General features: G+C 45.5%; 1 pseudogene across 1 annotated transcript; it reads left to right on the top strand.

Moving 5' to 3' along the window:
- The first annotated feature begins 12,598 nt into the window (after positions 1-12,598).
- Positions 12,599-13,561, top strand: LOC310875960 (mitochondrial ubiquitin ligase activator of nfkb 1-A-like; annotated as a pseudogene). Its single transcript has one exon. The product of its transcript is annotated as a mitochondrial ubiquitin ligase activator of nfkb 1-A-like (transcript).
- Positions 13,562-14,822: the final 1,261 nt, after the last annotated feature.

The following is a 14,822-nucleotide window of genomic DNA, read 5'->3' on the forward strand; positions in this document are numbered from 1 at the left end:
ATGGGGATATTGATTTGTCTGAAGGGGGAGGAGGGGGGGGGGGGGGGTGAAGGGGGCGGGTAAGAAAAGTATTCCATCACGGCGGCCCATCTTGAAAAGTGACAAAGCCATTCAGCGGCTGAGGAGATAAGCTCGGTTTGAGCCTCTGGTTTATAGCCATAATTACTGTGTGCCTTTTTTTTGGGCAAATGAGCAAAACAACAAGCTCATCAAGTTGGCCACAAAAAACTTAAGAAGCAAAACACAGCAAAACAAAGTCATTGTACTCCGTCGTTATAAGCCTCCCATAGTTCTCCTCGTCCCTCGTCGTTCAGAGGTGGGCGTTTATCAAAAGGGTTTTTTCACCACCACTGCGTCAGGAGTGAACCTCCGGTCAGTCAGGCGCTGCCTTGGCCTCCTTCACAACGCAACCGATTGTCAGGGAAAAACAAACGTCAGAGAAACCCCGCAGCAACGCGGAGGATCAGAAGAGAATTTGCGCGCGGCGGCGGCGGCGGTTTGCAGCCTCTGCGATTTAACACATTTTGACATGAGATCAGATTCTAAAAAATGTCTTCTACATCCTGACAGTTTTCTGAAAAAGCTATGTTTCTATGTCTGTCGTTCTTCGATTTTTCAAAAATAGCAGATCTACAAGCTCGTAGCGCGCCACTCGGTGGCGCGCTATGAGCTTGTAGATCTGCTATTTGTCAACAGCTAAAGCATAACATGATGCTAACACCAAAAGGGGTGCCCGTTATAGGCAGCGCTAACAGTATAGCGCCCAGGTTTACAGCTTACAGGCCGATATCGATGCTGTATCAAATCGTTTTGCTGGAGAGACCCTGTGAGGACACAGAGGCTGCAGTCGCTTCTAGAATAGATGCTTCTTTTTAGGCTTGTTGTTTTCGCAGACCTGGCTGTCTGCTTGTTTTTCTCTCTCAAAATAAATCTGGCAACGGCTGAACGCTATAACTTACTACGCTAGCTCTCCCCAGCCAGAAGTCGGTACATCCCCATAGATACAGACCTGAAGGATATGGTAATTGAGCTATTATTAGCCACGGCATGAGGGACAAGAATTGTTCCTCTTTGTAGTCCCCGCAAGAATACATAATCCTCTGACTAATTTCTTAAAATAATCTATATAGTCTGCTATGGCCATGGAGAATGATCAATTAACATAAACATATAAGGATCGCGTTCTCCCACGTGGGCCTCTCTTTCTCTCTGAATGTTCAGAGAAATGTCACAGAGATGGTTTTCCCAAAAAAGAAGAGAAACGTCACATCTATGGAAAGTCGACTACGACCAGGGACGTGCAAACATCAAAGGGGGCTTCAGCCCCCTGCCCCTTTTACTCAGTCTGTTTGTCACAATAGAGGCTATGCGCGTGACATCATCGTACCTGGAAGTTATGCGGGAACGCCCACTGAGTGTCAAAAAACTACTTTCTGGCCTCGACAGCCCCATTCATCCACACAGAAAATATAGCTGATCTACAAGCTCACTGCGACGCGTTGTGAGCTTGTAGATCTAACACTCTGCGCGTCCCCCCCCCCGACTATCCAAACTTTAGTTTGGAACAAGGAGGAGACTTTTTCCTGATGAGAGCAGTTCATCTGTCACCTGAGGGAGGGCAGGCCACAGGCGGCCTTATTTCCGGGCCCCCGTGACGCACACGCACACACACACACACACACACACGCACACACACACACACACACACACACACACACACGCACACACGCACACACACACACACACCATGCACTGTGACGCCTGTGTTTATGTTCGTCTTCTCCCCGGTTCCCCGCATCGGTTCTATAAAAACACAGAGGTCTGATCGGTGTGTTCTGCCAAAAACACGCGCATGCACACACACACACACGCACACACACACGCACGCACGCACACAACACACACTTCCGAATGTACCCACACTGTAATTAAGACAAGCCAATCTTTGCACCATTCCACTCTCTATTCCTAGTACCTGACAACGGCTCAGTGGGGGTGGTGTGTGCGTGTGTGTGTGTGTGTGTGTGTGTGTGTGTGTGTGTGCGCGAGTGCGTCATGGTGGATTATGTATAACTCATAGCCTCAGTTTTTGAGGATAATGTAAAATTACTGTGATTTATTGCTAAAAAAAAAGAGACGGAGAGAAGCGGAAAGTTTTCCTTAAAAGCCGTGATGCAACTTGATGTCGCCCGTCACGCACACACGCGCACGCACACGCACACACACACACACACACACACACGCACACACACACACTGCGGCTGAGCTCCCCGGGGACTATTGTTTTGTGATTTTTTTGGGAGGGCTAGCTGAGCACAGAGACACAGTGGGGTCGGCCCACCAGATCCCCCTCCCGGGTTCTGTCATTAACCTCCATGTCGGGTTTATCTTCTGCACACACACAGAGTTCTTCACCCCTTGACCCCACAATGTTACTCATTACTGTGTGTGTGCGTGTGCGTGTGTGTGTGTGCGCGCGCACGCGTTAGGACTGTCTCTTCTAGTAGACTGAGATAGTTGCGCCAATAGGCTCATTTGAGAATCAGTGTGTGTGTGTGTGTGTGTGTGTGTGTGTGTGTGCGCGCGCGTGCGTGCGTGTGCGTGTGTGTGTGCGCACGTGTTGGGTTTAGGACCGCCTCTTTCTATATAGTGGACTTGAGATAGTTGCTCCAATAGAGCCTCCTTTTGAGAATCAGTGAGTGGAAAATCATCTTACCGTACTACTGTGCAAATATGATATATACTGTGTAAAAGGGCCATTTTTTGAGTCTCTCTCTGTAGCTACTCTGACATAAACGGAGATATAAAACCACTTTATTGCCGAGGACTTGCAGAGACCCGTGTTTCCACGTCGTTCCCCCTCGCTAACCTCCCATTTCTGACTCTACATGCTCTTATCTAACCCATTTTACGCGGGAACCCCTTTTGGCGTTAGCATCATGTTATGCTTTATAGCTATTGGAAAATAGCAGATCTACAAGCTCATAGCGCCCCACCGAGTGGCACGCTACGAGCTTGTAGGTCTGCTATTTCTTTTGAAAAATCGAAGAACGACCGACATAGAAACATAGCTTTTTCAGACAACTGTCAGGATGTATAGAAGACATTTTTTAGAATCTGATCTCAGGTCAGAATTGGCTAAATGAAAAGCACAAAAAAGCACCAAAAAGAAGTGAATTGTTGCTGTCGTTCGTTCCTATAGAGTCACGATAAGCTGCAGGACCGGCTCTCGGTTTGCGCTTATTGGACATTTTTGACAGACTGACAGACAGACCGACAGACCGACCGACCGGTGACCTATTCTAAATTACTATGAGAGAGACTCAGAGTAGGTATACCGCTGCTCCTTCGCCTGGAAAGGAGGCTGCTGAGGTGGTTCGGGCATCTGGGTAGGATGCCTCTCGGGCGTCTCCTTAGGGAGGTCCTCGACACACATCCCACTGGGAGGAGACCCCGGGGCAGACCAAGGATCACGTCCCACTGGGAGGAGACCCCGGGGCAGACCAAGGCGCAGTTGGAGGAAACACATCGACTCACTGGCCTTGGAACGTCTCGGAATCCCCCAGGAGGAAGTCACTAATGTTGCTCTGGAGAGGGAAGGCTGGAGCTCTCTGGTGGAGCTGTTGCCCCCGCGACCCGACTACGGATAAGCGGTTGAAGATGGATGGATGAGATGGATATATATTTATAGGCCTCATCAGTTCCTCGTCATCATCCTTAAAGCCCCAAACCACACCAAAGGGTCGGGTTGGGACAAAACGGTTTTTAAGGTATAGACCACACCAAGGCAACTCATTGAGTTGCACTGGTGTGGTATAGCCATTCTGGGCCGGGAACCCCTTTTGGTGTTTTAAGCATTCTGTTCTACTTTAGCTATTGCAAAATAGCAGATCTACAAGCTCATAGCGCGGCACCGAGTGCCGCGCTACGAGCTTGTAGGTCTGCTATTTTTGAAAAAAATCGCGAAAATGTGGCTCAAATCTTTGAATATATATTCTTTCAAAGAGAAAGTTTTTACTCAAATCTTTGCTTCTGAGGGGAAGGTCCCTGGAACAACATATTTTCAGATGGGGGGTCGGCGGCCAATTTACAGATAATTCTGTGGGTCCTTGACATGAAATATTGAGAACCACTGACATAGAAACATGAGGTATTTCAGAAAACTGTCATGATTTAGAAGACATTTTTTAAATTTCGATGTCAGGCCTAAATGGGTTTAAAACCGTACCACCTCCTGAGTGGTCTACATTTATGCGCACTCATGCGTGTGTGTGTGTGTGTGTGTGTGTGCGTTTGTGTCACGTGCACACACATGCGCGTGCGTGCACGTGACCCTCGTAGGCGGTCAGAGGGTGCACACACACACAGGCCTCAGCCTGTCTGGGTTATTGGCTAACAGGTCGTTTAGCTTCAAACACTAACGTCCCACGGACGTCACTCATACCAGCACATTGCGCAAACATTTGTACAGTACACACACATTACATACGCACACGCAGAGTCATTAATACGTGCACACACGCACGCACACACACACACACATTACATACGCACACGCAGAGTCATTAATACGCACACGCACGCACGTGTGCACACACACACACACCACACAGACAGAAAAATCTATATTGATCATAAGGCCACCTGACTTGGCCCCATCACTCCATTGTGTTACTGAATGGGAGCTGATTCATGGCGAGTTGGGGTTCAGCCACTCCCACGCCTCACCCCACAACTGATGAATCCTCTCCCTCCCTCGCCCGCCCGCCCTCTGTCTGTCTGTCTTTCCCTTCCTCCCCTCTCCCCCTCTCTCTCTCTCTCTCTCCCTCTCTCTCTCTCTCGAAGACGATGAGAGCATAGCAGAGAAAGGGTCTTTATGCAAATCATCTCACTGATCTGTCCCTCAGGCTAATTTGGTTTTTTCATTTGCATATCGCTGTCGCTGTCGGGTGGAAACCTCGTATGTAAAAAAAGAAAAACCCTGCTATTTTTCAGGAAATTGGAAAAAAAAAATAACCTTTTGTATAGCGGTATGTATTTAGTCACAAGCTTGTACTTTTCATTGGTAAAATACAACAGTCAGACTTAAACACTTAAAAACACTCATTTCCAAAAATGTACAAGCACTAGTGAGATATATTTTTGTTACTTTTCCATGACACTATCATAATACAATTAAGTACAGGGCATTAATTCATGGAAAACTACAAAAAAGTTGAACTATGGGAGAACAAGAGTTTTTAACTCAAATCTTTGCTTCTGAGAGGTCCCTGGAACAACATATTTTCAGATGGGGGGGTCGGCGGCCAATTACATTACTTTTTGGGGTCCTTGACATGAAATATTGAGCACCACTGAACACAGAAACATGAGGCATTTCAGAAAACTGTCAGGATTATTTTTCATGAACGTCAAACCTCTGACGTTTTTCTCCCCCATTACGAAATGTGATCTCAGAGATCCTGTATGGTGTTTTTGCTATAGTGTATTAGAATGTCACCCTTAGCTTAGGACTTTGTTACCCCATACAAAGCAGACTCTCTGTAACGTAAATACAGGCCTCCAGGTATGCTCGGGAAAATGTCATGATTATGGCAAAAATACTAGAACTCGTGAAGGAGGAGGCCATGGTTTGCTCTTTCATAACACCAGCAGCGCATTACGCGCGCGCGCGCGCACACACACACACACACACACACACACACACACACACACGTGCGCGCGCGCACGCCATGTATAGGGGCGTGCATGCGCATACCCACTCACGAACACAATGTACACAGATAACATTGTACTCATGTCCTCAGGAAGGAGAGTATGCAAGGACACAAATTAATTGTGCATTAAGTTTATACATTCACAAAAGAATCGTGGCATGTGTCTACATGTCTACAATAAACACACACACACGCGCGCCCGCACGCACGCATGCACACGCACACGCAGTACATCTACCCAAGTACAACTTGGTTACTATAATGGAGTATTTCCAATTTTCAGTACTTTTACTTACTCAACTAATACATCATGTATTACTCCACTATTAATTATTGGACGACTTTTTGTTACTCGTTACTTTGTAGACTTGGATTATTATTACAAAACAAAACATTAAACATTATAACCACTTCAACCATATATGCATTTCGGGGCATTTGAAAATAGCCGATCTGCTATTTTGAAAATATGTTTTTTTTTAAATACATTTTGAACATGAAACGGGACATGCAGAATATAATGAGTATACTTCAAGTATATTTAGATACCACCATTTTGTACTTTTACTCAAGTATACATTTTGAATTACCGGACTTCTACTAATATAGAGTATTCCTGTATACGTTGCAGAATCTTTTTGTCACTTTAATAAAAATTGAGTAGCCTACTTTTTCAACCACGCGTGACATATACAAATGATATAAACATGAATCCACGCAGATGTGCACTTTGCACAAGCACACCTTTTTTATCTTTTTTTAAATAACATTTTTTATTGAATTTTTATGTTTTCACATAAAGAATGAATGGTAAATGTATATACAGATAAAAGTGAGACAAACTAGAAAGTCACAGCGTTATTTTTTGACATTGGGGGGATTGTTTGTTTAGTTTAGGACGTCGAGGCAGACCCAAACCCACCTATGACGACCGAGGAGACGACACGGAGGCTGAAAGTAGCCCCAGGCTGAAACCGGGTCCTGTTTAGCCCCGCAGTGTGCCCGTTTGTAATTGGCCCAAAACATCAGGTGGCCTGTGGCCATTTGTCGGTTTGAATAATTGATACAGCGAGAGGTCACACTAGCAAAATATTCCCCACAGCACGTGGGCTCATATTTATCTCATTTTGGACGGGGGGGGGGGGGGGGGGGGACCCCCTTCTGTGGTTTTTAAAAGCATCATGTTATACTTTAGCTATTGAAATATAGCAGATCTACAAGCTCATAGGTCTGGTATTTTTGAAAAATCAGTGAAAGATCGGTGAAAATCTTTGAATATATATTCTTTCAGAGCGAACGTTTTTAACTCAAATATTTGCTTCTGGGAGGGGGGGGGGGGTCACAGGAACAACATATTTTCAGATGGGGTTCGGCGGCCAAATGCAGATATTTTTTGGTGGGTCCTTGACATGAAATAGTTTGAGAACGACTGACATAGAAACATAGGGTTTTTTCAGACAACTGCCAGGATTTAGAAGACATTTGTAGAATCGTCCTCGGGTCTAAATGGATTATATTTATTTTGTTATTCATGTTCTGACAGAGCTCGACTACTGAGGTGGTTTTTTCTGTTCCCCATGTGAAGTTAGGTGTTTTTTTCTGTTCCCCATGTGGAGTTAGGTGTTTTTTTCTGTTCCCCATGTGGAGTTAGGTGTTTTTTTCTGTTCCCCATGTGGAGTTTCTCGTGGTGGACTAGTAGAGGAACTGAGCTCACAGCGACCTATAAAAGAATGCAGAACCGTGTTATAATTAAGGCCCCGGCTAATCGATTTATGAGACGTGTAGAGAAATGAGTGACGATATACAAGACATGGAAGATTAAATGGGAGATATATAAGACGGTTCAAATTAACTGCTGCTAGTTAGAGGAGATGGAGATGAGATTCTTGTCTTGCTTCTTATTAATGTTGCGGTACGGTTACATGACACTTCCTTATCATACTTTCATAGTCTTTTTTGCAAATCATATCGGGGCCATTAACTCATTCAGGACGGGAACCCCATTTTGGTGTTTTATTAAAGCATTATGTTATACTTTAGCTTTAGCAGATCTGCAAGCTCGTAGCGCGGCACCGAGTGGCGCGCTACGAGCTTGTTAGATCTGCTATTGTTTGAAAAATCGTGAAAATGTTGGCCCATTCTTTGAATATATATTATTTCAGAGCGAACGTTTTTAACTCAAATCGTTGCTTCTTGGGGGGGGGGAGGTCTCTGGAACAACATATTTTCAGATGGGGGTCCGCAGCCAAACACAGACAATTCTGTGGGTCATGAATAAGGTAAGTAAGTAAAGTAAACTTTATTTATAGAGCACCTTTCGAAACAATGTTACAAAGTGCTGTACAACAAGGCAAAACAATCATATTAAAACAAGGGCATGAAACAAACAATAGAAGGTAAAACATTAAAATGCAACAAATCAAGCAAAAATATATCATAAAATAAAGTGCTGACGAAATAAATACGTTTTTAACAATCTCTTAAAACCGTCGACAGTGGTTGAGCACACTGACATAGAAACATAGGGTTTTTCAGAAAACTGTCATGATTTTAGAATCAGGTTTAAATGTGTTAAAAACAGTAAAAACATGCCTATCTTATAACGGCCTGAAGCCTGAATCAATGTTGTCACTCTCGCTCTGTCAAAAACCTGTCAAGCGCTCGTTTCCCGCGAGCGCCTCGTTCCGTGACGTGCCCTTTTCGTGTCATATAATTAAGAGAACGGATAGTTCTGATAAGTGTCTTTTGTTTTGAAGCCTTTTATTAACTTATCCCCCCCCCCCCTTTTCTCTTATTCCAATTAACTCGTCCCTTTTGTCTGATTTTGTGTTTTCCAAATTGGTGCGCGCGTCGACGCTGTGATCTTTCCTCCGTCGTCGTCGCTAACAAACCAAAAGAGCATGTATGGGTTTGTAATTAGCAGGAGATACAAGGAGGGGAGAGAGACATAGAGATACACAGAGAGAGAGAGAGAGAGAGAGAGAGAGGGTTGCCACTGGCCTCGCTATTTGTTTCCTTTTCTCTGCCCCGTAGCTGAGACACACAGAGAGAGAGAGAGGGAGAGGGAGAGGGAGAGGGAGAGGGAGAGGGAGAGGGAGAGGGAGAGGGAGAGGGAGAGGGAGAGGGAGAGGGAGAGGGAGAGGGAGAGGGAGAGGGAGAGGGAGGAGAGAGATAGAGGGAGAGAGAGAGAGGGGGGGTGAGAAAGGCAGAAAGGAAATGGCAAGAGTGAAACATTGTGGAGAGAGAGAGAGAGAGAGAGATAGAGAGAGAGAGAGAGAGAGGATGAGACGCAGAGAGAGAGAGAGAGAGAGAGAGAGAGATAGAGAGAGAGAGAGAGAGAGAGAGAGAGAGAGCAGAGCCAGAAAAAGAGAGAGAGAGAGAGAGAGAGAGAGAGAGAGAGAGAGAGAGAGAGAGAGAGAGAGAGAGAGAGAGTAATAGAGAGAACGAATGCCGGTCCGTCCTCCACGACTCCCTATTGAGAGAACATAAGCTGCATAGCAGAGCCCAGGAGAGAGAGAGGGAGAGAGAGAGAGAGAGAGAGAGAGAGAGAGAGAGAGAGAGCATAGCAGAGCCCAGGAACACAACGCCTGTCTTCTGATGCCAGATTAACAAAGGCAAACCTTTGTATTGCATGCCATGGAGCCATGGTATCAGATCCAGGTCCGATACCATGGTGCGCGACAAGCGCACGCGCGCACGCACACGCGCGCGCACACACACACACACACACACACACACACACACACACACACACACACACATCTGCTTTGGACAGTTAAAATATACACACTGCTTCCCAAAACACTGACCTCATAGGTATTTATGTTTAGAGGGAGAGAGGATGGGGCGATGTGTGTGTGTGTGTGTGTGTGTGTGTGTGTGTGTGTGTGTGTGCGTGCGTGTGTGTGTGCGTGCAATTGTATCTCTGTGCAAAAGAGAGTCCAGATTGTGTTTCTGTGCCCACACGCTCGCCAAGTATTACTGAGCATATTTCGTCTCTCAGTGTGTATGGGCACGCACGTCTCTGGGACTGTGCTTTTTGTCCCAGTATACACATTGCCGTGCGCCGTTATTATCCGTGCACACACACGCACGCACACGCACGCACTCAGCTTCATTTGCAATTTGTGACAGCCTCCCTCTCTCCCTCTCTCTCTCTCTCACATTGTCTGGATCACTGGTATTCCTCGGTGCATTGTTTTGGCCCGCGGCCATTGTATATCTGTTAGGATTGATTGGTGGTTAGGCCTTACAACTAGACAGTGGGTGTTAGATGGAGACAGGGCCTGATTCTCCATGACGGAGTGTATCTACCGACCCGTCCCACAGACTAGAGAGCACTGGCTCTCAGCCATGTGGATCGGGACATGGTTTTGGGGATGGCGGGGGTCCGTCCCCAGATGAACCAGTGAAGTCAAGTGCCAAATTAAAGGACTTGCCTGACGTAGAAATGTATAAAATGTCTTCTAAATCCTGACAGTTTTCTGTCAGGATTTGCGACACATTTAGCAGATCTACAAGCTCATAGCGCGCCACTCAGTGGCGTGCAATGAGCTTGTAGACCTGCTATTTTTCTATAGCTAAAGTATAACATAATTCTTAGTTAAAACACCAAAAGGGGTCTCCAGAATGGGTTAAAGACCTTTTAAATACCTCAAACACTAAGAAAATAAAAACACCATTACTGCAACAAATGGAATCAACAATTAGTAAGGGCATTTTATCAGGTATTATGACCCTCTGGGAACTAAATCGTTACCAAGAAATGTCTTCACCAATGTGTTTCTAAAGGTACAAAACTTTTAAAAGTTATTAGCATAATATGTGACCATGCCACATCCTAGGCAAAAAAGGTCCAAATTGACATATGAAACTAGGAGGTTTTCATGATTCTGAATCCATTCCAAGCATTAGTTTTGCACAAGAATTGGGCCACTGACCTCATCACATTTAGCTAAAGCATAACATAATGCTTAAAACACCAAAAGGGGTTCCTGACAAGAATCGTATAAGTAAAAGTATCAACACTGCAATGTAGAACTACTCTGTTACAAGTCAAAGTCCGGAATTCCAAATGTACTTGAGTAGAAGTATAGCCTGCAAAAGTATTAGTAGAAGCCCCAGGAGGGGTCCACGTGCACCCCTCTTTTTTTCTAGTTTGGATTTTTGGCATCCATAGGACCTCTAATTAAGATTTTGATGATCCCAAGAACAAGAAATGGTCCTTTTTGTGTTTTTGTCTTGTCTTTTTTCAATGTTTTATTATTACCCCTATGAGACCTTTGGAAATTGCTGTCTGGAAAACCGGCGAGACTGTCTTTCGGAGACTGTGGCACGCTCAAACTATAAGAGATAGACCAAAGATAGAGATATCAATTATGATTCTAGACAACCTCAGGTTTCCAACGAGACCTTTTCATGACACCTTGTCGGGAAAAGGGGGGGGTAAATACCTAATTATTTCAAAGTTTGACTATACATTTTGGCGAGGGGAAAACTGACATTTTTCAAAAGGTCCCTTTTTAGCTGTCACTTCAAGCCTCCCCTGAACCCTCCCATCATGCCTGCCCACTTTGACAGGCTGGAATGGCTTTATAGGGGTCCACGACAGAGTACAGCATCTTGCAATGGGTCTGGTCCACAAGATTCGATACACGGAAAGGAAAGGAAAGGTACTATGTTTACCCAGGGTAACTGGACTAAGCTCAAGAACTTGTTTACAGCCAGGCCGAGGCCCTGCTCATAGAACATTTCATGGTAGGGGTTCAATGCCTTGTCCAAGGGCACTTCAGCGGTGGTAATTTTAACGTGCCGGTCCCCGGGGATACGAACTATAGCGACCTTCCGATATCAAGATCGCTCCGCAAACCGTTCGGCCACACCACCAAGATACCCATCTAAATACTTCCTTAATGTAAACGAAGTCCACACCCACAACACCAGAGGGAGTTCAACAAACCATGATGTGCGACCCAGATTCGGCACAAACAAGGGACTAAATTCATGTCAATCCTATATGCCACCAAAATGTGGAACGCCCTACCAACAGTCATTAAGACATGCGAATCCCTTGACTCCTTCAAAATCGCCCTCAAAAGGGCACCATAAATATCGATATGGTCCGATATGCATCGTATCGTAAACCATGCACTGTGACACGTATCGTATCGCTGTGTTAACACTCTTATCGCCCTGCAGCGCCATCTGGAACCATTAGTACGCCCAGCCATTTGCAGCTTCAGAGCCCATTTCAAGGTGACACGACGGACGCCATCTTGGTCAGTGCTATAATAACAGCATGTAGTCAAAAGATCCATTTCAGATCAGCTGTGTCCCTAGTGCAGCCCGCGGGCCAAATGCGTCCCAGATTAATTGTATTGTTTTAACCTGGACATTATTGGAGTATAATTTGTCTGTGTTCCTTGTATTTCTTTCTTTTTTTACCTTTGCTGCAAACTTATCAGGCTGAGTGCTTTATCTGCATAATGTGGCACAACATGATATCATGTTATATTCACCCGAGATCTGTTTGCGGTGTTGCCATTGGCCCTGTCAAGCAAAGTAGGCAAAGGGGAATAGGATTTTTCTTTATCCTTGACTTGTTTGTATTAAGCTATACTACGAAGTACTGACATTCCCTGAGAGTATCTCCTCTATTATGGGTTGTGATGTCGCTGACAAAATAGGTGTGACATTATCATGAGTGACATCATTTATGTACTTATAACTTATTATGCCCAAATATGGAGTTCCACACTGTTCTATATTTGGGACAGACTGATCAGTGATCAGATGAATACCAATATAAGACTTATTGCCTTCCTGCTGCAGTGACAAGTTGATAAAACAACAGAGTTCCAAGCAGAGAAGAACGTCACATAATGCTGGAACTAGAGAGGATTGTTGAGGCTGTTTATGTTGGAACCAGCCTGGGCTTTGCTGGTATTTTCTACTACTACTACAGAAAGAAGATGATGACAGTGGACAAACTCAACAACGCTCCTCTGTTGTCCTTAGATGGAAGTCTCACAGACATTGTGAACACCAGTCCAGGGAAGTGTCTGCCGTATGTTGTCATTGAAGGGACGGTGCAACCTGTGGGAACGCCTCTAATGAGTCAGTTCCAAGGAGACACTGCTGGAGTGGTTCACAAGGTGCTGCTGAAGGAGTACAGCACCGTGTGGTCCAACCTGTACCAGACATGGATGCACAGCGAGCGAGTGCTGCGTGAGAGAGTGAACACAGTGTCCTTCAGTCTGCTGGGATCAGACCAGGCGACTATCGGGGTGCTGTGTCCGCTGAGCGCCTCCCGGTTAGACATGGACACCATCCATGAGAAGTTCCACCAGGCCAATTCTGGCTTCTCTGACATCATAGAAGACGCCCTGACCTGGACGAAGCCTAAAGGGCAACTAGAGACAGAGCAGATGCTGAAGGTGGGCACTACACTTACGGGCATTGGAGAGTTGATCCTGGACACGGATCAGGTCCTGAAGCTGCGTCCTCCGGCCGACGGTTCAGAGTACTTCCTGACCAGAGCAGATATCCATACACTGCGAATGGAGCAGGAGAGGCAGGCGCGAGAGTTGAAGGTAATGGCCTGTGTGCTCGCCGTGGCCGCGTCCGCCGTTCTGCTCTGGGTGGGCAGGCGGTACTACCGCACACTGAGAGACCGGTGGGAGAGCTGACGACTGAGGAGGGAGTTTGAGAGACGAGGCAGTGGACCGGCGACAGAGAACGACTGCGTGGTCTGCCTCAGCCGGCCGCGCAGCTGCGTCCTGCTGGACTGTGTAGTAGAAGCCCTAGGAGGGGTCCACGCGCACCCCCCTTATTTTTTTTTCTAGTCTGGTTTTTATTCATCCTTAGGACCTCTAAAATAATAATTTTGATGATCCCAAGAACAAAAATGGTCCCTTTGGTGTTCATACAAGTGCTGCGGGATTACTGGCAGGAACGCCTACGAGCCCGCCTTTTAGAGACTGTGGCACGCTCAATAGCCCAGATAGCCCAAAAGTAAACATACCATTTTATTCTAGACAACCTCAGGTTTCCAATGAGACCAACCATGTCATGCTCCCATGTCGGGAAGGGCGGTCAATACGTAATGATTCAAGTTAAAATAACATTTCGTGAGGGGAAAAAAGGCCATCAACCATTTTCCGAATGACCCCTTGACCTGTCACTTCAATATATGTGAATGGAAATGGGCTGCAGGGGTAGCTACAAGCCTCCCCTATACAGACATGCCAAATATATGCCAATTTCATGCCGTTTTGGGCAAGAACCATGCAGCTTTGTGAATGCAGTACAAATCGTGGCTTAATCCCCATAGTGTTGTTGTAGTACGGCAGTTAACCAAACCTATTGTGCATTTTATGACTAAAGCATGAAACTTTCTACAGTGTTTCTATATACTATGAAGTTTGTTTTCAGACGTGGAACCACTTCTGAGTTGATGTCTGTAACTCGTTAGAGGCTGTACACATATCGGGTTGTCAAAAACATGCATTTTTCCCTTTTTTGCAGGCACAAAGACAGTATATCAATAAGAAGGGTTCTGGAACCCACTAGTCATCATCAATTTAATCATTTAATAGGTTAAATTAACAGTAGAAGATATGTCAATTGGGTTTCATGGGTCATTAGGTCACACAAACACCTCACATAAACTCAGACACAAAAATCGGATTTTCAACCATTTGTGTTCAATTGGATTGAGCATTGGACATCTCTTCTTAACATATCCTATTTGCAGTAAAGAGTGTCTACCATGCAATGACATTATTAGAGAGGCCTAACAGTCTCCTGAGAATGAACAAAGGGCAGACTTTTTGCACTTGCATTGCTTCGTGCACCCTTTCTTGCAACCACAATGTATCAGTTCATAGCAGCTCTGTGAGGCTTCTGGAAGGGTGGTCCACAGTGGCTGCCATCCCAATTCTTCTTTCACCCAGCCCCAATCAGAAGGGCTAGGCTGGATGAAGGGAATGGCATAGAAGCCACATTGATGACCAACAGGGCACAGTGGCACAAGTCCTGTCGAGTAAGATACAATCAAACCAAACTTCAGCGACGGCGGAAGTCGTCAGAAGAGGTGAAACAGTC

This window comes from Protomyctophum parallelum, assembly GCF_964188405.1.
Source record: "Protomyctophum parallelum genome assembly, chromosome: 18".
NCBI lineage: Eukaryota > Metazoa > Chordata > Actinopteri > Myctophiformes > Myctophidae > Protomyctophum > Protomyctophum parallelum.